Raw genomic sequence first — 24395 nt, forward strand, 5'->3', positions numbered from 1 at the left:
CGGTCTCTATGGCTGCGTCCTCTATGGCTGCGTCCTCTATGGCTGCGTCCTCTATGGCTGCGTCCTCTATGGCTGCGTCCTCTATGGCGCGGTCTCTATGGCTGGGGTCTCTATGGCTGCGTCCTCTATGGCTGCGTCCTCTATGGCTGCGTCCTCTATGGCTGCGTCCTCTATGGCTGTGTCCTCTATGGCTGCGGTCTCTATGGCTGCGTCCTCTATGGCTGTGTCCTCTATGGCTGTGTCCTCTATGGCTGCGGTCTCTATGGCTGCGGTCTCTATGGCTGCGTCCTCTATGGCTGTGTCCTCTATGGCTGTGTCCTCTATGGCTGTGTCCTCTATGGCTGCGGTCTCTATGGCTGCGTCCTCTATGGCTGTAGTCTCTATGGCTGTGTCCTCTATGGCTGTGTCCTCTATGGCTGTGTCCTCTATGGCTGCGGTCTCTATGGCTGTGTCCTCTATGGCTGTGTCCTCTATGGCTGTGTCCTCTATGGCTGCAGTCTCTATGGCTGCGGTCTCTATGGCTGCATCCTCTATGGCTGTGTCCTCTATGGCTGTGTCCTCTATGGCTGCGGTCTCTATGGCTGTGTCCTCTATGGCTGCAGTCTCTATGGCTGTGTCCTCTATGGCTGTGTCCTCTATGGCTGCGGTCTCTATGGCTGTGTCCTCTATGGCTGCGGTCTCTATGGCTGCGGTCTCTATGGCTGCGGTCTCTATGGCTGCGTCCTCTATGGCTGCGTCCTCTATGGCTGCGGTCTCTATGGCTGCGTCCTCTATGGCTGTGTCCTCTATGGCTGCGTCCTCTATGGCACATTATTCCCTATATAATGCACAACCTATGGTCCCTGGTCAGAAGTAGTGTACTGTGTAGGGTTGGGTGCTATTTGGGAAACACACTTCCTATGTGAACAGGAGGTGGACAGAGGAGCAGGAGAGTGGTGAGGAGTGTTACTGGCGTCGGGTTCTTTTAATAGACTAACCAACCGACCTACGTGTCAACCACAGCGTGGGCTAGGAACCACAGGTACTGCAGATGGCAAATGAAAAGGTACCCGAATAAAATTACAATTTACAAACAAATGTTAACACACTGTGGTCACAAGTAGTGGGTTAATATGTATTAGAGGATAATATAAGAGCAGTTATTGAGTGTAAAATGTTACAGACTGTTCTAGACTAGTATACATGCCTCTGTGTGTAGTATGATTTTGTTCTAGACTAGTATACATGTCTCTATGTGAAGTATGATCTTGTTCTAGACTAGTATACATGTCTCTGTGTGTAGTATGATTTTGTTCTAGACTAGTATACATGTCTCTATGTGAAGTATGATCTTGTTCTAGACTAGTATACATGTCTCTGTGTGTAGTATGATCTTGTTCTAGACTAGTATACATGTCTCTGTGTGTAGTATGATTTTGTTCTAGACTAGTATACATGTCTCTATGTGAAGTATGATCTTGTTCTAGACTAGTATACATGTCTCTGTGTGTAGTATGATCTTGTTCTAGACTAGTATACATGTCTCTGTGTGTAGTATGATCTTGTTCTAGACTAGTATACATGCCTCTGTGTGTAGTATGATCTTGTTCTAGACTAGTATACATGTCTCTGTGTGTAGTATGATCTTGTTCTAGACTAGTATACATGCCTCTGTGTGTAGTATGATCTTGTTCTAGACTAGTATACATGTCTCTGTGTGTAGTATGATCTTGTTCTAGACTAGTATACATGCCTCTGTGTGTAGTATGATCTTGTTCTAGACTAGTATACATGTCTCTATGTGAAGTATGATCTTGTTCTAGACTAGTATACATGCCTCTGTGTGTAGTATGATCTTGTTCTAGACTAGTATACATGTCTCTATGTGAAGTATGATCTTGTTCTAGACTAGTATACATGCCTCTGTGTGTAGTATGATTTTGTAAAAGAGAAAGGGGAAAGGGTATGCATGCAAATTATGTTTTTGTAAAAGAGAAAGTACATGAATGCAAAGTATTTTTTTTTAAATGTGTGTGCGCTCGTTTGTGTGTGTGTATGTGTGTGTGTGTGTGAGTGCGCTTGTCCGTATGTGTAGGCCTGTGTGTGTGAGTGCGCTCGTCTGTGTGTGTGCCCTCGTCCATGTGTGTGTGTGTGCGCTCGGCCGTGTGTGTGTGTGTGCGCTCGTCCGTGTGTGCGCGCGCACGCTCGTCCGTGTGTGTGTGTGCGCTCGTCCGGTGTGTGTGTGCGCTCGTCTGTGTGTGTGTGTGTGTGCGCGCGCTCGTCCGTGTGTGTGTGTGTGTGCGCTCGTCCGGTGTGTGTGTGCGCTCGTCCGGTGTGTGTGTGCGCTCGTCCGGTGTGTGTGTGCGCTCGTCCGTGTGTGTGTGTGTGCGCTCGTCCGTGTGTGTAGGCCTGTGTGTGTGTGTGTAGCCTACTGTGTAATAAAAGTGCAATTATTGCGTGTCAAATGTTTTTGTAAAAGAGAAAGGACACAGTGTGCACTGTACCTGTGTGTGGGTGTGTGTAGACTACTGTGTGTATATCTTAGGTATGCTGTTCCACAGGAGAGACCAGACCAGACAGACCAGAGTGCTGTGCTGCATGCCTGAAGTGGGGCCTGAAGAGTCACACCCCGCTGTGAAACGGTTCCTGTAACTACTCCTGCAACTGTACACTCAAATGTCCCTCAGAAGCCTGTTTAAAGAGCCTTTCTGTCTCCTTCTCTGTGTGTGTGTGTGTGTGTGTGTGTGTGAGTGAAGGGGTGGGGGGGTTGGAGTAATTTTTATGGGTTGTTTATTTCATTATATTATATAGTGTAATATCTGATGTAATATGAACCTTGAAAAGTGGTGCTTGTGTGGGAGCATAATAGGTTTCCTTATACATAAAAAGCGTTGCTGTAGCATCCCTTTTGTCCTGGCCTCACAGCAGGCTTCTCTGTCATAGTGTCGCAGTAATATACATGGATAGTGAGATTTTTTTTTTTTATAGCGTCCCAAACGATTCGCCCCCTCACCAAGCTTCCTCCTTCACCAGGCAATGCGCTAAAGTCAAGTTACATACTATTCACTGTAGCCCTTCATATAGAGCGGCTCCTATACAGTAGGCTCAGCTGGTAACGGTATTATTACCGAGTTTGCTGTTTCCATCCGTCAATCGTCCTGCTAGGCAGAACAGGTGCGGAGAGGAAGGGGGCAATGGCAGTTTCAGCGAGTCCTGGTCCTCCAATTAGGAAAAGCACACATTACCACGTGAACAAAGCCGCTGTCTGAGTGATATGGGGACAGGCAGCTCGAGGAGCAGGGGAACGCACATTTAACTGGAAGTAGGCTAAAGGTACCGGGCGGGGACTGAAACCAAGCTATTACGGTAATTGATTTATCATCACACATTTATGCTGCCGTTTTGTGGATGCGGTCGGAATGGTCAGCGGTTGGTTGTTGTCGCTGTAATTTTTGTTAGGCTTACAAGCGGGCATAGTGAATTCCGATCCAAAGAACGAACACCGCTAGCACAGGCATTGTAGGCTATTAGGCAACGGTACCGTGGGATTTGCTATGCTCCAATCAAGCGTCATAAAGTATTGATAGTTAACACAGCCTCGTAATCCCACCTCTGAGCCCTCTCCGAAACATTGAATTCATGTATGCTAATTGAACTTTATCCTATCATTTAATTTGACGCCCCTGCTATTGTGAGAATAGTCTATTTGTTGGTGCAGCGAGGCAGGCTGCTATAACCTACTTAAATTATTTATTAGACTGTGGCTGGAATAAATCAATGCTCATTTTGAATGGAGACACAAATAGCCTGAAATGAGACATTTCTTGCACAAAATAAACTTTTTATTTATCAAAAAAGAATGTTCCCATACAAATGCCACAGGGCAGTAATTGAAGTCCCCGTATTAAGTTTGTCTTAATCAATATCCTATGTGTTAATGTGAATAGTGCAGCTCTTACTACACATTTACCAAGTAAATGTATAGACATGTTATTTCTAGTAGTTTATATGGCTGTGATATAGTTCAGCTGGATGTTTTGATCTCCGTGCACCATGCCACTGTCTACCCATCCTGTCAGTATACCCAGTGCTGGCGCTCTCTCAGCGCTCATAATCAACTGATCCTGTCCACGCATGCGCAGTTACCATTCATCTTTGAATTTCGTGCAAGAAAGAAACGAGCAGGCGGGTCGTGCTGGTGTCAAACGTGCGAGCTCTGTCGCTGAACGTCGGCACTTGGTTTTTGATCCTACCAGCGATCAGAACGGTGCCTGTTATCAACCAACGTGTGTTTGGATATCTTTTCCCACTTCAGTAACACTTCAACCGTAAGTAGTCAGCATATATTTGACATCGAACCCGTTTTGTTCGGGGATAAAGTAGTCATTCAGCTTGCGGCTGTTGTGGGCTCCGGTCTGTAGCAAGCTCGAACTCTCGACGGAGTGGCGTGTAGGGTCACCGGGACCTGTGTATCTGTTGTAGCTAGCTAACTTTGTAACAACCGTGTAATTGTTCTAGACAACTAAGGAAAATATACTGTTTTGTGAATTGGTACATTGTTGCTAATTTAATCAACTCTAATGGTAAATGTAAATAACGAACAAATAACTTTTTTGACTATCAAGCAAACTAGCCAAAGCAAATTATATACTCACTCGCTATACGTCGATGTTTTCACCACCTGTGCCGTTTGGACGAGTATTTCTATAGGACCGACTAATCCATTTGTCACCTTTTTGACACTAGTAACTTCATATACATGTGAATATTTGTTTGCTCACAAAAGTAGCCATCAATAGACTGTGTTATAACATCACCTACTGGAGCAGGTGTCAGTACTTCCGCAGTGAATAGGCTATTAAGAGGAGTGTTTAGGCTAGTAGCTAGTACTACTATGGCTAAATCATATCAACACTAAACTGTCAGCATTTGCTTCATAACATATAACAATTTTAAATGAATCGTTATCAAAATTTGTACTAGAAATTGTTAATGAATGCATTGTGTTTGGCGTGTCTTGGGAAATGTATTTGAAATGTTTTACTTCTGGTTTTGCTGTTTTGACTGTGCTCTGCGCTCTTTCTGATGTCTGTAAGCAATACTCGAGTAAACAAATCGAGGTCTAAAGTAAACAAACTAGTATGTTGCTTTATTGTCATGGTTTTACAGTTTCATTGCCATGTTCTCTGTGAAACTCCAACATGAGTGTCTGGGAACAAAGAGAAAAACACTGGGGCTTATTTCCTCATTGAGGTTTGTGTCCCTCTCATCTCTTCCTCATTGCTGTGTGTGTCTGTGTGTGTGTGTGTGGTGTGTGTGTAAGCAAGCGAGTGTGAGTTTAGCGTAATGCTCCGCATATGGCTCGAAATGGCTCTTTTTGCTGGCAGAAATAGCAAATAGTTTGTGGGCATAGATGTGTGGTGCCAAAATGTTTTTTATTTTTATTGAATCTGATTGAATTTGTTATGTAAAGGTACAGAATGACAGATTTGAAATATTGGGCAATATGCTTACATGTAGCTTCTTCCAACCTACCTGCTTTTTCAAGTGTCACAAATGAGCAGGTTTTGGTGCTGGAGTTGACTCCAATGGCCATCTGAATAGAGCGTGAGATGGTGTGTTCCCATGGGGTAAAGGTTAAAGTTCAGAGCTTTGTCACTTTAGAAAGACCCTCTGTCACATTTACTGCCACTCGGATGACTCCATGGCCTTTTTGTTTTCTCCTATTGAGTGCCCCGTGGGATGTGTGTATGATGCTTAGTGCATACACTGCAGAGATTTCTGGCCAAGTGGTTCTCACTTGGGGAATGTTATGTTTACGAGAGAAAATTACAGTGACCAGACGCATAAAAATACCTTTATCTTGAATGCAACCAAGTTTTTATGTTATTTCTGTTGGTGAAGAGGAAGCTGTGGTCAGAAAAATGTGTGAATTCACTGCACAGTTAGAATAGAGAACACCCTGTTTTCCAGTTCACAATCACCACATAATGTAACTGTACTCCACTATGGACTCCCGCGGGCTTGATAAATGGAGTCAGAGAAAATGTGAAGACACTCATAGAATTTAGATATACAGTGTGTAACTGTTTACCCATCCTATGAGCTCAATAAACAGCAGTTGTCATTATTAAAAGGGCAGTACAGCAGCACTCCTCTCATATACAGCAGCCCTCCTCTCTTATACAGCACCATACAGTTTCAGTTGTCATTATTAAAAGGGGAGTACAGCACCATACAGTTTCAGTTGTCATTGCCGTGGATACAGAGAGGTGATTGGATGACTCTTGGTATTGGCTTATCTTCCATTAATATAATTTATGTTGACCCTGGACTAGATGTTGGAGTCAATGTGATTTATGGGACACACACACACACACACACACACACACACACACACACACACACACACACACATTTAGACTTTAAAAGCAGTTTTTACTATGGAGAACTCAGCCTTGTGTTTGTTTGTAGGCATACTGTATGTGTTCTGTATGCCAGGTTTGCCTAATAGATGGAAAGGGATCATTTTCCTCAGTCACTCTTGATGTGACTGAGATGTACAGTGGGGGAAAAAAGTATTTAGTCAGCCACCAATTGTGCAAGTTCTCCCACTTAAAAAGATGAGAGAGGCCTGTAATTTTCATCATAGGTATACTTCAACTATGACAGACAAAAGGAGATGTTTTTTCTCCAGAAAATCACATTATAGGATTTTTTATTAATTAATTTGCAAATTATGGTGGAAAATAAAGTATTTGGTCAATTTTTTTAAATTTTTTTTTATTTCACCTTTATTTAACCAGGTAGGCTAGTTGAGAACAAGTTCTCATTTGCAACTGCGACCTGGCCAAGATAAAGCATAGCAGTGTGAGCATACAACAAAGAGTTACACATGGAGTAAACAATTAACAAGTCAATAACACAGTAGAAAACGAAGGGGGGGTCTATATACAATGTGTGCAAAAGGCATGAGGAGGTAGGCAAATAATTACAATTTTGCAGATTAACACTGGAGTGATAAAAGATCAGATGGTCATGTACAGGTAGAGATATTGGTGTGCAGAAGAGCAGAAAAGTAAATAAATAAAAACAGTACGGGGATGAGGTAGGTGAAAAGGGTGGGCTATTTACCAATAGACTATGTACAGCTGCAGCGATCGGTTAGCTGCTCAGATAGCTGATGTTTGAAGTTGGTGAGGGAGATAAAAGTCTCCAACTTCAGCGATTTTTGCAATTCGTTCCAGTCACAGGCAGCAGAGTACTGGAACGAAAGGCGGCCAAATGAGGTGTTGGCTTTAGGGATGATCAGTGAGATACACCTGCTGGAGCGCGTGCTACGGATGGGTGTTGCCATCGTGACCAGTGAGCTGAGATAAGGCGGAGCTTTACCTAGCATAGACTTGTAGATGACCTGGAGCCAGTGGGTCTGGCGACGAATATGTAGTGAGGGCCAGCCGACTAGAGCATACAAGTCGCAGTGGTGGGTAGTATAAGGTGCTTTAGTGACAAAACGGATGGCACTGTGATAGACTGCATCCAGTTTGCTGAGTAGAGTGTTGGAAGCCATTTTGTAGATGACATCGCCGAAGTCGAGGATCGGTAGGATAGTCAGTTTTACTAGGGTAAGCTTGGCGGCTTGAGTGAAGGAGGCTTTGTTGCGGAATAGAAAGCCGACTCTTGATTTGATTTTCGATTGGAGATGTTTGATATGAGTCTGGAAGGAGAGTTTGCAGTCTAGCCAGACACCTAGGTACTTATAGACGTCCACATATTCTAGGTCGGAACCATCCAGGGTGGTGATGTAGGCTAACAAAAGTTTATCTCAATACTTTGTTATATACCCTTTGTTGGCAATGACAGAGGTCAAACCTTTTCTGTAGGTCTTCACAAGGTTTTCACACACTGTTGCTGGTATTTTGGCCCATTCCTCCATGCAGATCTCCTCTAGAGCAGTGATGTTTTGGGGCTGTTGCTGGGTAACACGGACTTTCAACTCCCTCCAAAGATTTTCTATGGGGTTGAGATCTGGAGACTGGCTAGGCCACTCCAGGACCTTGAAATGCTTCTTACGAAGCCACTCCTTCGTTGCCCGGGTGGTGTGTTTGGGATCATTGTCATGCTGAAAGACCAAGCCACGTTTCATCTTCAATGCCCTTGCTGATGGAAGGAGGTTTTCACTCAAAATTTCACGATACATGGCCCCATTCATTCTTTCCTTTACACGGATCAGTCGTCCTGGTCCCTTTGCAGAAAAACAGCCCCAAAGCATGATGTTTCCACCACCATGCTTCACAGTAGGTATGGTGTTCTTTGGATGCAACTCAGCATTCTTTGTCCTCCAAACACGACGAGTTGAGTTTTTACCAAAAAGTTATATTTTGGTTTCATCTGACCATACGACATTCTCCCAATCTTCTTCTGGATCATCCAAATGCTCTCTAGCAAACATCAGACGGGCCATGTCTGGCACTGCAGGATTTGAGTCCCTGGTGGCGTAGTGTGTTACTGATGGTAGGCTTTGTTACTTTGGTCCCAGCTCTCTGCAGGTCATTCACTAGGTCCCCCCGTGTGGTTCTGGGATTTTCGCTCACTGTTCTTGTGATCATTTTGACCCCACGGGGTGAGATCTTGCGTGGAGCCCCAGATCTAGGGAGATTATCAGTGGTCTTGTATGTCTTCCATTTCCTAATAATTACTCCGACAGTTGATTTCTTCAAACCAAGCTGCTTACCTATTGCAGATTCTGTCTTCCCAGCCTGGTGCAGGTCTACAATACAGGTCTGTGAGAGCCAGAAATCTTGCTTGTTTGTAGGTGACCAAATACTTATTTTCCACCATAATTTGCAAATAAATTAATTAAAAATCCTACAATGTGATTTTCTGGATTTTTTTCCCTCATTTTGTCTGTCATAGTTGAAGTGTACCTATGATGAAAATTACAGGCCTCATCTTTTTAAGTGGGAGAACTTGCACAATTGGTGGCTGACTAAATACTTTTTTGCCCCACTGTATGTGAGTCTCTCTCTCTTCTCTTTCTCAATTCAATTTCATTTGAAGGGCTTTTTGGGCATGGGAAACATATGTTTACATTACCGAAGCAAGTGAAATAGATAATAAACAAAAGTGAAATTAACAGCAAACATTACACTTACAAACGTTCCAAAAGAATAAAGACATTTCAAATGTCTTATAATTTGCAAATAGTTAAAGTACAAAAGGGATAGTAAATAAACATAAATATGGGTTGAATTTACAATGGTGTTTGTTCTTCACTGGTTGCCATTTTCTTGTGGGAACAGGTCACAAATCTTGCTGTTGTGATGGCACACTGGTATTTCATCCAAAAGATATGGGATTTTATCAAAATTGGGTATGTGGGTCTGTGCAATTGGAGGGAAATATGTGTCTCTAATATGCTCATACATTTGTTAGAAAGTGCAGCTCAGTTTCCACCTCATTTTGAGGGCAGTGTGCACATAGCCTGTCTTCTCTTGAGAGCCAGGTCTGTCTACGGCGGCCTTTCTCAATTCTCTCTTCCTTCTGTCTCTCAATTCAAAGGGCTTTATTGGCATGGGACATTTTTTTACATTGCCAAAGTAAATGGAATATAGACAATAAACAAAAGGGAAATAAACCATCAGTAAACATTACACTCACAGAAGTTTTAAAAGAATATAGACATTTCAAATGTTATATTATTGGCTATGTACAGTGTGCAAATAGCTGAAGTATAAATGGGAAAATAAATAAACAGATAAATATAGGTGTAGGATACGCACGATATATTGGTGAACATATCGGAATCAGACGATATTAGCTAAAAATGCCAACATCGGTATCGACCGATGTCTAGTTTAACGGTGATGTTAAAAACAGATGCTGTGTATACCTATATAATGTAGGTACGTGACGTAATAACGCCACTTCAAATGTTGCGCTACACGTGCAACACAGCATTCCTCACCTAGCCCACAATGTCTGCTGTGTGGATCGAGCAGTCAACACGTCCAGCAGTCATTTGAAAGAGTAAAATTATTTCAGTGAGACAACTCAAAGGCGAAATCCATTAACACCAAGATAATGGAATTCATAGCCCTTGACAATCAACCGTTCTCTGTCGTGGGTGAAGTTGGCTTTCGCCGACTGGTCGAGCACCGGTACACACTACCAAGTGCGCTATGTTTCAGATGTTGCCCGACCAAAGTTACACAGTAATAGCATCACTGCTATTAGCTTCACGACATACATACTATGTAATGCCGTTTGGGGCTTTGCGTGTCCTAAAAGATACAGTAGCACTGTCAAAGCTGTACATAAAATTCTGCAAACAAGCAAACCCCAGACACGAACGATGTGTTTACAATACCGCGTAGGTAATAAAGCATCATTTGTTCGACCGCAACTTCTGGGGTAGTTAGCTTTATCTTGGTATCTAGCTAGCACCAATACAACCAGCCTGAAAACAATGACCAGTAGAAACTGCAGTCATTTTCATTATTCTTAGCAATGATTTAGGAATCCTTGTGAGTAAGTATTAGCTAGGTTGCCACTTGTTCTCCTATTGAAATTGAACTTCAGTTCAAGAAAATAAATAGCTACTTAACCCTGTTGCCCAAAAGCTAATGTTATAAGCAGCCAGCTAGCTTCATCTGGCTACTGAGGCTCGACCGAAGAGGGTTATGTGTTCTGACGCTAGCCACAATAAGAATTAGGCACAATAGTGGAATTTGCAGTTTTCCATCAAAATAAAAGTGTCATTGACAGTGATGCAGATTAATACAAATAGTATTTTGAAGGCTAACTGCAAAGTCCACAATTGTGGCTAATCCTTATTGTGGCTAATCCTTATTGTGGCTATCTTCACATAGATGGTCCTGACCACCATTAATCAAATAAGAAAGGTCTTATAAATGAGGGTTATTTTAGATGATGACACCTAGCTATATAGTTAGCTAGCTAAATGTAGCTACTGAAATAGATTATGTTATTTGACACATCAAATAGTGTTACTTGACGTGTATCTTTTTTGACACACAAAGACCCAGACTGTGTTCCATAGAAGTCCTGGTTGAGAATGAAGCGACTGAACAACGACACAGCACAGCAAGTGGGTTTTTGAAAGAAATAGGTTTTGATGATGTTTTACTGGTAATGGGGACATACGTAAATGCCAACAAAATAACTTTTTGGTCAGTGTGTGTATATAACTTTTATTTAACTAGGCAAGCCCGTTAAGAACAAATTCTTATTTATAATGATGGCCTGGACAACGCCGGGCCAATTGTGCGCCGCCCTATGGGACTCCCAATCATGGTCGGATGTGATACAGCCTGGATTCGAACCAGGGACTGTAGTGACGCCGCTTGCACTGAGATGCTGTGCATTAGACCGCTGCGTCCATGTGTGTGTGTGTTAAATATTTACTTGTACTAGAATGCTTAAAAGACTGCTAAAGTGTTAAATATTGGTTATCGGTATCAGGTTTTTTGTCAAGGAAAATATCGGTATCGGCCAAAAATGTCATCGGTGCATCACTAATATGTTGTATTTACAATGTTGTCTGTGCTCCACTTGCTGCCCTTTTCTCATGACAACGGCCCACAAATTTAGCTGCTGTGCTTGCAGATCTGTGGCAATTATCTCTAATGTGGTCATACATTGGATATACTTTTCTGTCTCGCTCGTTCGCTCGCTCTCTCCCTTCTGTCACTCTCTACTCTCTCCTACCTTCACTCTCTTCTCGCTCTCTCCCTTCTCTCTCTTTCTCTCTTCTCCTTCTCCCTACTCTCTCACCCATCTCTCTCTCTCTGCCTCTCTCTCTGCCTCTCTCTCTGCCTCTCTCTCTGCCTCTCTCTCTGCCTCTCTCTCTGCCTCTCTCTCTGCCTCTCTCTCTGCCTCTCTCTCTGCCTCTCTCTCTGCCTCTCTCTCTGCCTCTCTCTCTGCGCCTCTCTCTCTGCGTCTCTCTCTCTGCCTCTCTCTCTCTCTGCGTCTCTCTCTGCCTCTCTCTCTCTGCCTCTCTCTCTCTCTCTCTCTCTCTCTCTCTCTCTCTCTCTCTCTCTCTCTCTCTCTGCGTCTCTCTCTCTCTCTCTGCGTCTCTCTCCCTCTTTCTCTGCGTCTCTCTCCCTCTCTTCTCTCAATCTCCCACCCCCCTCTCTTCTCTTTCTCCCTTTTCCTTCCCTCTCTCTCTGCATCTCTCACACTTGCTCCGTGTCTTCTCCTTCCTACTGATTGGATCTATTCCTGCATTCCATGCAGAGGTGATAGGAAATGTGAGGCGGGAGTGAATATGAGCTTTTTCCCTCTGTCAGTGTCCAGGCCATGGCAGTTAAGGTCTGTCTGCTTCTTCTTTCTCTCCTGAGGTTGGTCAGCAGAAACTGTCTGAAACTGAAAAGCATCGTAGCCATTGTTCTCTGGCCAGTCGGGAAGATCAGACGTTATATTGTTTGTTGTATTTTTTTTGCATGACACAATTTTTTTTCTTCTGTTGTGTATGGATGCAGTCAGATGGAGAAGAGTGAAGTGAAGGCTGGAGAATAGGCGTGTCTGTTTGTGAGGTTAAGAGAGAGAGCATCACTGAGTCAGCAGGTTTTAGCCAGGCTGGCCCTTTTTATTGCTAAGAGCAGGAAGATTCTAAACAGCTCTTTTAAGAGCTGAAGGCCAGGTCAGTATCCTCCCTGAGGCTGTGTGTGTGCGCTTGTGTGTCAGGGTTTCCGTTAGGAAAATGTGGCGCCAGACATTTGACCAGCAGCATTTTAATTTACAGGACCCCGTTAACCGGTAATTGCCGCCCCCCCAAAGAATCCAATAAGTAAAAAGAACAAAAAAAAGTCATTGTGAAATAATGCATTTTAGCCTTTTCTTTGATGGAAATACCAGTCGATGTAAATGTATTTGACTGGTCATGCTTATTGGTCTATAGGTTCATTTGCATAATTCAGTGTTCCGAGTTCCCATCAAAAGACAACTGAAAACAGGCTTCATCAGCACGTCACACACCACTTTGCAATGAACTGGAGGCCATATTCATTTTGAAAACATAAACGTAATTGTTTTAAACCTAAATTTTTTTAATACATAAATACATAAAGTAGCCTATTATATCTCCTCTCCTAAATTTCTAACTGATATTTTCATCTCTGTCACATGAAACAGCTCACATGTGCAGTGCCCTTTAGACAACAGTGTTTTCCCGCAAATTGCATTACGGAACGAACATTTGCGCGTAGCCTACTGCCTTTTGCGCATTGCTGCGCTTATAATGTGATGATATCATAGTTTAGCTCTTTCTTCTTTAATGTTTTTTTCTCTTACACCGCACACGCAAGCTGGTTCATGTGACAGATGAAAATATCAATTGATGGGAGATCTAAAGATGCAACAATTAGCATGGGTTGCTAATATGACTAGGATTGTCGACAACTAGCATGGGTTGCTAATATGACTAGGATTGTCGACAACTAGCATGGGTTGCTAATATGACTAGGATTGTCGACAACTAGCATGGGTTGCTAATATGACTAGGATTGTCGACAACTAGCATGGGTTGCTAATATGACTAGGATTGTCGACAACTAGCATGGGTTGCTAATATGACTAGGATTGTCGACAACTAGCATGGGTTGCTAATATGACTAGGATTGTCGACAACTAGCATGGGTTGCTAATATGACTAGGATTGTCGACAACTAGCATGGGTTGCTAATATGACTAGGATTGTCGACAACTAGCATGGGTTGCTAATATGACTAGGATTATGCCTTTGGCTACTGGACAATGAAATAAAGTTGATTTGAAAACCAATACAACAGGAGAGAAATAGGCTACTTATTTCAATGCATATGGAAGTCTTTATAAAATAATTTCCACCACATTTATAGAAATGGATTTAGGCTAGGCTGCTTTGATGGAAGGTAGGTCAAATGTTCAAGTTTCACAAAATTAAATCACATGTTAAGAAATATATCAATATTAGATCGAGCAATGTTGGAGTGGCATAGACTAAAATACAGCAGAATAGAATAGTATATACATATGAGATGAGCAAAGCAGTATGTAAACATTATTAAAGTGACTAGTGTTTCATTATTAAAGTGGACAGTGATTCAAGTCTATGTATATAGGGCAGCAGCCTCTAAGGTGCAGGGTTGAGTAACTGGGTGGTAGCTGGATAGTCATGGCTATTTAACAGTCTGATGGCCTTGAGATAGAAGCGTTTTTTCAGTCTCTAGGTGTGCCCCCGGTGATGCGTTGGGCAGACTGCACCACCCTCTGGAGAGCCCTGCGGTTGCCGGGGGTGCAGTTGCCATACCAGACAGTGATACAGCCCGTCAGGATGCTCTCATTTGTGCATCTGTAAAAGTTTGTGAGGGTCTTACATGCTGACCAAAACGGACACGTCAAGGCAAGTGTTGCAAAATACATTTTGTTGTTATTAAATTATTGCACCCACGCTGCTGGCGCGCGCCAACGAGCGTCTGCGTTGCCAAGGGCTAAAATAGAAGTCATTCCTATTTCTGCCATCTCCTCATTGGTTATACCTACGTGGGTGATTGAAAGACTTAACTGTTTTGCCGGTCGCCGTGGTAATACTATGAAAGTTTAGATGCCAATCACCATATAAGTTCAAAGATGAAAAAGCCTGGAAGGAGGAGAGATGACTAGAAACGATTCGGTTGACCGTTTTATGTGTGGATTAATTGTCGGAGTAGAGGACCTTGTGCATTTCAGGTAAAATAACAACTCAATGTTTATATCCCAGGACAAATTAGCTCGCAACAGCAAGCTAGCTAAATAGGACAAATTAGCAAGCATGTGCAAGCTAGCTAGCTACATTGCCATACATGCTTAATGCTTTTCAACCTGCTCCCGAATTAATGTAGTTGGTTCAGAGTTTGTTTTGATATTTTAACCTGCGTGTTGTGTTTGGTGTGGGGGGACAAAATAAATTTGTGCACGATGGAGCACGTGCGCAGACTGTTTTGGTTCCGTGTTAGGGACAGAGCCAAATTTCTTCAGCCTCCTGAGGTTGAAGAGGTGCTGTTGCGCCTTCTTCACCACACTGTCTGTGTGGGTGGACCATTTCAGATTGTCAGTGATGTGTACGCCGAGGAACTAATCTTTCGCCTTCTCCACTGCAGTCCCGTCTGTGGATAGGGGGGTGCTCCCTCTGCTGTTTCCTGAAGTCCACCATCATCTCATTAGTTTTTGTTGACATTGAGGGAGAGGTTATTTTCTGGGCACCACTCCACCAGGGCCCTCGCCTCCTCTCTGTAGGCTGTCTTGTTGGTCATCAAGCCTACTACTGTTGTGTCGTCTGCAAACTTGATGATTGAGTTGGAGGCGTGCGTGGCCACGCAGTCATGGAGCACAGGAGGGGGCTGAGCACACATCCTTGTGGGGCCCCTGTGTTGAGGATCAGCAAAGTGGAGGTGTTTCCTACCTTCACCATCTGGGAGCAGACCTGGGGGCAGTATACATCAACCATATACTGGTATCAATGAATGGGCAAAACAGTTTTATTGTCAAGGGTCGATGTGCAGCAGGTGGGACGGAGTCAGGCGCAGGACACAGAGGATGAGTAATAACAGACTTTTACTCAAGACGACGACAAAATAAATTCCACGCAGGGAAAACAATCCAGCTCACAAAATAGTAGCGACTGCTAAACACAGAACAAACACGTACAAAACCATGTGGGAACCAGAGGGTTAAATAGGGAATAAATAATAATGTAGTGGAAACCAGGTGTGTACAATAAAGACAAAACAAATGGACAATGAAATGGCGGCTAGAAAACCGGTGACGTCGAACGCCGCCCAAACAAGGAGAGGCACCAACTTCGTCGGAAGTTGTGACATTTATTTTGAAATGGGATCTTTTTCTTCTCCCGGACAATTTTATTTATCGTCTTTTCCATCAAAAGTCAGCAATTACTGGGTAAAAGAAACCCTGGTGTTTGTTTGTGCGCACGTGCCTGAAGAATCTCCGACGCAAATTCTGCTTTCTGCACATTTCCATATTCTGTTTATTGGACAGTTGGTAGCCAGCAGGGTTTGGGCCAATTCTAGGTTATTGTACTAAACCTCCAGTGGTCCAGCCAACTGGATTTAGAGAAATATTAAATTCATGTGTGCTGTTGGGATCTGCGTAAATCAATAAAACCCTTTACATTAATAAGTAGGTAAGGACATGGTAACAGACATCAGCTGATAGCCTTCACCTATCGCTGTAGCACTAACACACGTTTGCATACTGTGTGTGTGTGTGTGTGTGTGTGTTTTTGCCCATGCATGCCTATGTCTGCGTGTGAGGCCAGTGGAAACAAAGCTTCTGTTCTGTGATGCTGTAAATGGGTTGTATAATAGTGGGAGAAGCTGACAGTAGTGAGCAGAGTGCTGAGCAGAGCCACACAGTAAGGCAGTGGAAACGGAGTTGCCAGCAGTATACCACCCTGCCAACAGTATACCACCCTGCCAGCAGTATACCACCCTGCCAGCAGTATACCACCCTGCCAGCAGTATACCACCCTGCCAGCAGTATACCACCCTGCCAGCAGTATACCACCCTGCCAGCAGTATACCACCCTGCCAGTAGTATACCACCCTGCCAGTAGTATACCACCCTGCCAGTAGTATACCACCCTGCCAGCAGCATACCACCCTGCCAGCAGCATACCACCCTGCCAGCAGCATACCACCCTGCAACCCACTGCTGACTTCCCTCTGAAGCTAAGCAGGGTTGGTCCTGGATGAGAGGCCAGATGCTGCTGGAAGTTGTGTTGGAGGGCCAGTAGGAGGCACTCTTTCCTTTGGTCTAATTTTTTTTCTCCCAATTCCCCAGGGCAGTGAATGGGGACATTGCCCTGGGTAGGGTGCTGTCTTTCAGATGGGATGTTAAACGGGTGTCCTGACTCTCTGTGGTCACTAAAAGATCCCATGGCACTTATCGTAAGAGTAGGGGTGTTAACCCCGGTGTCCTGGCTAAATTCCCATTCTGGCCATCAAACCATCACGGTCACCTAATCATCCCCAGCTTCCAATTGGCTCATTCATCCCCCTGTAACTATTCCCCAGGTCGTTGCTGTACATGAGAACGTGTTCTCAGTCAACTTACCTGGTTAAATAAACAAAAAATATATACACATGTTCTTCCCAAATGGCTCCCGATATAGTGCACTACTTTTGACATGGACCTGGGCAAGTGTAGTGCACTATGTGTCGGATTGGTTGCCATTTGGGACACAGATATGCTACAGCAGTCAGAAACTGGAGCTTAACCAGGCAGAGTGAGGCATGGATAGGAATGGCCATGTAAGGCATCCTGTACAAGGTAGAGTGGAGAAGATGGACCATGGGAGGTCATAACACGTACTGGCGTACACACACTACACTACACTACACTACACACACACACACACACACACTACACACAGCACACACACACACACACACACACACACACACACACACATATGGGAGATAAAGGGGAAACAAAGCAAACATTGCTATCTGTCTCTGTAGCTTACTAAACTTGACCAATTAAAAGTGTTATCCTTGAATGAAAGTTAATAAAGTGTTTTAGCAAAGTCACCGAGTGACTTAATTTGTAGCATTATTAGTATGACTCGGATGTAAACCAATTTCTGCACAAAATTTGAAAGAAGTAGGCTTTTTGTGCGTATGGAAAATTACTGGGGTCTTTTATTTCAGCTCATGAAACATGGGAGCAACACTTTACATGTTGCATTTATTTTTTTGTTCAGTATAGTATAAATCAGAATAGTTTAACATGCTAAGTAGATGCAAAGTATCAACAAAGTAGTAAGTAGTTGAAATGTTGCTAATATGCTGAAGTTGTCCACGATGAGATTCAAATTCGCAACCTTTGGGTTGGTAGACATAACATATCATAGTAATTTGAGGGTTCCGTATTTACATTTACTATGTTATGTCTAGTCTGAGACCCGACTGGGATGATAAACACCTGCAGTGCATTCGGAAAGTAATCAGACCTCTTCACTTTTTCCACATTTTGATACATTACAGCCTTATTCTAAAATGGATTAAAAAGTTTTTCCCCTCATGAATCTACACACAATACCCCATAATCATAAGGCAAAAACAGGTTTTTAGAAGTGTGTGTATGTGTGTATATATATATATATATATATATGTAAAATATATATATATAAGTACTTTGTTGAAGCACCTTTGGCATCTTTTACAGCATCTAGTCTTCTTGGGTATGACTACAAGCTTGTCACCTGTATTTGGGGAGTTTATCCCATTATTCCCTGCAGATCCTCTCAAGCTCTGTCAGGCTGGATAGGGAGTGTTGCTGCACAGCTATTTTCAGGTCTCTCCAGAGACGTTTGATCGGGTTCAAGTCCGGCCTCTGGCTGGGTCACTCAAGGGCATCGAGAGACCTGTCCTGAAGACACTCCTTTGTTGTCTTGGCTGTGTGTTTAGGGTGGTTGTCCTGTTGGAAGGTGAACCTTTGCCCCAGTCTGAGGTCCTGAGCGCTCTGGAGCAGGTTTTCATCAAGGATCTCTCTGTACTTTGTACTTTGCTCCGTTCATCTTTCCCTTGATCCTGACTTGTCTCCCAGTCCCAGTCTCTCTGCCTCTCTCTGCCTCTCTCTGCCTCTCTCTGTCTCTCTCTCTGTCTCTGTCTCTGCCTCTGTCTCTGCCTCTGTTGTTGCTATCTTAGTCCCTCGCTATCTCTTTTTATCTTATTTCAACCAAATAAAGCATGTTGGATAATGTACCAGTACCTTTCAGGCTGCAAGAGGAAAATAACTCTTAAAAACATTCTAGTTTTCTCCTTTTGTTAGAGAAAGGATTCAAAATATGTAAGCTATTAACCTGTGCTGAAAATATTTCTAAATGTAAAAGATGAAATCGCTACCTGACTATCCATTTTGATGTGAGTGTTGTTTAATGAAGTACGTTAGCCCCGTTGACCATTATAAAATATTAATAGGTGTTTTTTCAAATGTTAAACGGTAGCACATCATAATCACTGCAGTAGATAATCAGTTAGATGCTGTGGTGTTTTAGTGCTCTATCTGATTACACTAGCTTTATTTAATAAAGAGCTGCATCTGTTTGGCCCGCTCGGATATGGCTATGGTTGATTTAGAAGAGAGATTTAAGAGGGGGGGGGGGTTCGTTTTGATTGACTGAATATTAGCCACCCCCTAAGAGAATGAACCAATTAGAGCATGGGTTTCTGATTGCAGCTCGTTCAGCGGTTGAACTATTACAGCTGTATGGTCGGGACTAGGAGGCAGACGTCTGTATGGTCGGGACTAGGAGGCAGACGTCTGTATGGTCGGGACTAGTAGAGCTCTATTAAAAGAGCATTGTGAATATTACCAAAGACAGGCTGGTTTGTTCCATGTTCTCTGTAGGTACACTGTATCAATGATCACACAGTGTAGCTAGGGGAAGGACGCGGGGGGGCGTAGCTAGGGGAAGGACGCGGGGGGGCGTAGCTAGGGGAAGGACGCGGGGGGGCGTAGCTAGGGGAAGGACGCGGGGGGGCGTAGCTAGGGGAAGGACGCGGGGGGGCGTAGCTAGGGGAAGGACGCGGGGGGGGCGTAGCTAGGGGAAGGACGCGGGGGGGCGTAGCTAGGGGAAGGACGCGGGGGGGCGTAGCTAGGGGAAGGACGCGGGGGGGGCGTAGCTAGGGGAAGGACGCGGGGGGGCGTAGCTAGGGGAAGGACGCGGGGGGGGCGTAGCTAGGGGAAGGACGCGGGGGGGCGTAGCTAGGGGAAGGACGCGGGGGGGGCGTAGCTAGGGGAAGGACGCGGGGGGGGCGTAGCTAGGGGAAGGACGCGGGGGGGGCGTAGCTAGGGGAAGGACGCGGGGGGGTGTAGCTAGGGGAAGGACCCCTGGCGTAGCTAGGGAAAAGTGGACCGGGAGTGTAAAGTTGTGGCTAGCTAGCACTCTCATAAAAAGTCATGAAGATGAATGAATAGTGTGAGAAATGAGGATGTGATGGTTGTAATGACTGTTTCCAGGTTCACCATCCACACTGAGCTGTGTTTCAAATGGATTGAACAGTAACAGATGGTGCTGGGTCAGGGGTTATTTAGAGGCACCTGGGTCCTGGGAACCCAATGAATCGGAGCATAGCAACAGATAACACTACAGTTAGAAGGCTTGAGGAGAGAAGGCCATACTCACTCAGTCCCCACAGGGACATTGTTGTCCCAGCGAGCCAGGTTCGAATGCATGTGTAGTGATGGGAGATTCTTTTTTTTAATGATATATGTGACTCGTTTCAGGAAGCTAGGCGAATGTCGCACGTCACTACATCACAGGAGAGGCATTTTAAATGCTTTTTGGGGGGCAGAAATGCCTTCTGGAACGTGTGAACTTTTATGTGCCGTAATAGCAAACTGCAATTGTTAAATTACGGACCTAGTTGGTTTATCCATGGAAAAAGACAGGAACCTTCCACTAGCCTTGATTGGCCAAGATAATGGATGGCCTGGACATGCCGAGAGATGAGTTCAGATTGGTCTGCCATGTAGCATGCTTCTGTCTATAACATGAGCTGGTCAGTATGTGTAGGTAATCCTTTCTCACGCTGCTTTTTTGAAAGATATAATGTTAGCCATGGAGAACTGCAAAAGTGTTGCTACTGCTCTCAACAACATTGCTGCCCTGAATTAAGCAGGCGGCTATCGACAAAGATCAGTATGAAAAAGTTGAGATGGACTACTTTCTGCACATGGTCAGCGTGAACTAGAGTAACTTGACACAACAGGCCAAACAAGCTGTAGCTGTAGCTTAGTTAAAATGGTTCCAGTCGGCCGTGAAGCATTCATCCATGTATATAAGAGTCTAGCTACATCTTCAGATATTCTACATTTATAATTTAGTCAAAGTTGTTTTCATTGCAAGTTAAAGCATACTGTTAGCTAGCTAGTGAACGTTAGCTTGCTGGCTCTCTAGCTAACGTGACGTGTATGATCTGTGTAGTAATATTATTAGAATCTCAGAAGTCCATTATCCATTGATAGTTATAGCCTAATGTTAGCTAGCTATCTAACATTGAACCTAGTTGGTTCGCTTTAGCCACCTGCAGATTCATACTACAGCATTTCATGCATGGTGACTAGCTATGTCAATCCGTTTATATTGCTAGTACTGTATGGGTTGGTATTATGGTTAATTGTTTAGCTAGTAGCTAGCTACATGTCTAAACAAAAGACTCCACTTCGTCAGATGATTACATGACCGATCAAGTTAGCCAGGTGTGTCTGGGAGTGATTAAAGTAATCTATTGTACAAGACAATAAAGAGCATTTGCTAGATGTGGCTGGAGGGTGGTTATATCATTTCCTTCACATAACCCGTCAATTTAGATAAGTGTGTCTGATTATAACATATTTATTATGGACACTTTTTATTTTTGATATTGCTACTATGCAAATATGCACAGAACTAATTCATTGTACCTGTGCATGTGACAAATAAACGTTAATTTGATATGATATAGTGTGTGTTTACCAGATATGGTAATGTGAAGAACAACATGACCTGCACCAAATCAGATTAGCATATAGGCCAAGGACTAGATAGTGTATTTTTACCTGGATTTTCCTGATTGTAAGCTACTATTTTCACCACTTTTAGTTTGGAAAGTTTGTTGTTTACTACACTACCTTAATCATTATGTTTAGCACATGGCCTCACATGTGAATCTTTAAAGAGATGGTCAAGGCTAAGGCTTAAGAGGATGTGAACGATGCTGAGTGGGTGTAGACAAAGAAGAGCTCTCCAGTAAGTGTGCCAAAACATTCAAGGGCCATTTTCTGGTTTATTAATTTATTAATTAAGTTTATTAACTTTCAAAGCAGAATTACTTTCTAATTGTTTTTCAACTGCAGTGTATAATTGACCCCTTTGTAGATATGAGACTCTACTTTTATTCAGTGTAAAAAAAAAACACAATTTCAAATTTTGCTACATAAGACCGAATCGAGGTGATCGGTCACATATCGTAACATGTTGGCTGTACCTGCACCAAAACTCTTCATAGCTTGTTCTCCATCTTCTTTTTAAGTAGGGAGCCAATTTGTTTTAGCACTTTATTTATTTATTTCCATGACTGATCAAAACTCGTTTTGTCACGGCTCTCTCTTGTCCCTCTGCAGCAGACATGTATAGTGAGAAATATGTTTGGAACATCGCAATAAAATCACAGTATCTACAGTACTACATATTGTATTGGCACTCCGGTATCGTGATAATATTGTATTCTGAGTTCCCTGGTAATTCCCGGCCCTAAGCTTTACATTCTGCTAACCCAGAGGCTATTGCACCCCTATCAGAACCTGACACTTGTTGTTCTGAACATGTTGATGTGTATGTCAAAGGCAAATAGGTTAGACAGGGTTCTAGTCTAGCCAGAACCTCTGGGCTCAACAGCAGCTGGCAAGTCAGTCACATTTCTCTAGAGATCTCAGGCGGAGAAACAGCCTAGCTGTCAGTGTCGCTCCAGTAGACACGTGACTGACAGACAGCATCCCTCACGCTTACCCTGAGAAGACGAGCACCAGCCGACCGGCCACCGCTCTGCTCTCTCTGCCTACTTAACATCTTGTCAGGGAATTATTTCATATTTTCTCCGTCTCGTTGTAAGATTATTTGTCTTTTTTTGTATCAACTGTAAGCTACTGTATAAACAGACTGAGGCAGGCAGCTCTTTTGTCTGGGCTGTAAATTGAACTGTGTCTGTGCATACGTGCGCGTACGTGTGCGTGTACACGCGAGACAATTAGGATCTATTCAAATCGTTTTGCAAAGTGTGGAAGTAATGAAGGCAGACGGACATATGGAGTCGTCTCTCTCTTGCCTTGCGTGCTGCATCACCACCAATGTCTATCAAATGAGAGCTGTGTGAATTTAGTATTATAGTCTTGCCTCCATGTCTAACATACCAAAGCCCTGCCAAGTCCACAGGTGAACAGGGTAAATATGGTCACGTGTGACAGAGCATTTAGGTCTGGTTAATGACCTGTGTTACCGCACAACATATTTGGCCTGGTGTCACTATACAGAACACAAATATAAATGCAACATTTAAATTGTTGCCCCCCCCCTCTGAAATAAAAGATCCCAGAAATGTTCCATACGCACAAAAAGCTTTGTTTGTGCACAAATTAGTTTACATCCCTGTTAGTGAGCATTTCTCCTTTACCAAGATTATCCATCTACGCGACAGGTGTGGCATATCAAGAAGCTGATTAAACAGCATGATCATTACACAGATGCCACTTGTGCTGGGGACAGTAAATGGCCCCTCTAAAATGTCTAAAAGTTTTAGGGAGTGTCCAAATTGGCATGCTGACTGCAGGAATGTCCAACAGAGCTGTTGCCAGAGAACTGAATGTTAATTTCTCTACCATAAGCCGACCTCCAACGTCGTTTTAGAGAATTTGGTAGTACGTCCAACCGGCCCAACAACCGCAGACCATGTGAGTCCAGGACCCCCACATCCGACTTCTTTACCTGTGGGATCATTTAAGAAGGGGGGGGGGGGGGGGGGTTCTTCGATGAACTGTAACTCAGTTAAATCTTTGAAATTGTTCTATATTACATTTATATTTTTGTTCAGTATACATGTTTTGGCTTTGAAATGTGATTCAGATAATGAAAAAATAAGCCCTCCTGGTACACACACACACACACACATTTGTTTTACTATCCTTGTGGGGGCCAAACAATTGATTTCCAATCAAAATCATATTTTCCCTAACACCTAACCCCATTCCTTCCAGGGGTCATTCCTCACAGCACAGCACAGCAGCCAGCAGCCAGCAGCACTATAAGCCCTTAAGGCTGTTGTGTAATTGGAAGTATCCCAGGCTCTTCTGAGGAAACCTCCAGCTGCATATCCATCCCTCATTTCTCACTTCCATAAATCCTCAGGATTTGACCCTGTGCCAGCCAACGGAGCTCCCTCCCTCCCTCCCCCTGGAGCAAGTATAGACCAATTTATACATTGAGAACGAAATGCAGGATCGTCAAATTTCCGTAGCTAATTGTAGTTCTTTTGTTGTGTATTTTGTAAGGTTGGAATTAGGCTTAATGCCATGACGGGGGGAGTCAGGGGAGGTGTGTACGGTGACTGGGGGGTCAGGGGAGGTGTGTACGGTGACGGGGGGGGTCAGGGGAGGTGTGTACGGTGACGGGGGGAGTCAGGGGAGGTGTGTACGGTGACGGGGGGAGTCAGGGGAGGTGTGTACGGTGACTGGGGGGTCAGGGGAGGTGTGTACGGTGACGGGGGGAGTCAGGGGAGGTGTGTACGGTGACTGGGGGGTCAGGGGAGGTGTGTACGGTGACGGGGGGGGGTCAGGGGAGGTGTGTACGGTGACGGGGGGAGTCAGGGGAGGTGTGT

At 43.9% G+C, this 24395-nt stretch overlaps 1 protein-coding gene across 17 annotated transcripts in view; it reads left to right on the forward strand.

Moving 5' to 3' along the window:
* Positions 1–3222: 3222 nt before the first annotated feature.
* The window catches only part of LOC109892349 (spermatid perinuclear RNA-binding protein), a 193992-nt gene continuing 172819 nt past the window's right edge, over positions 3223–24395 (forward strand). For 7 of the 17 annotated variants that reach the window (XM_031826224.1, XM_031826229.1, XM_031826234.1 and 4 more), the window contains exon 1: positions 4153–4307. The gene's annotated coding sequence lies outside the window, so the exon portion shown is untranslated. Of the gene's footprint in view, positions 3346–4141; positions 4308–24395 lie in introns of those variants that run through there. The other 10 variants (XM_031826218.1, XM_031826221.1, XM_031826220.1 and 7 more) reach the window with 7 other exon arrangements.

Source organism: Oncorhynchus kisutch, linkage group LG6 (genome assembly GCF_002021735.2).
Source record: "Oncorhynchus kisutch isolate 150728-3 linkage group LG6, Okis_V2, whole genome shotgun sequence".
In the NCBI taxonomy this organism is placed as follows: Eukaryota; Metazoa; Chordata; class Actinopteri; order Salmoniformes; family Salmonidae; genus Oncorhynchus; species Oncorhynchus kisutch.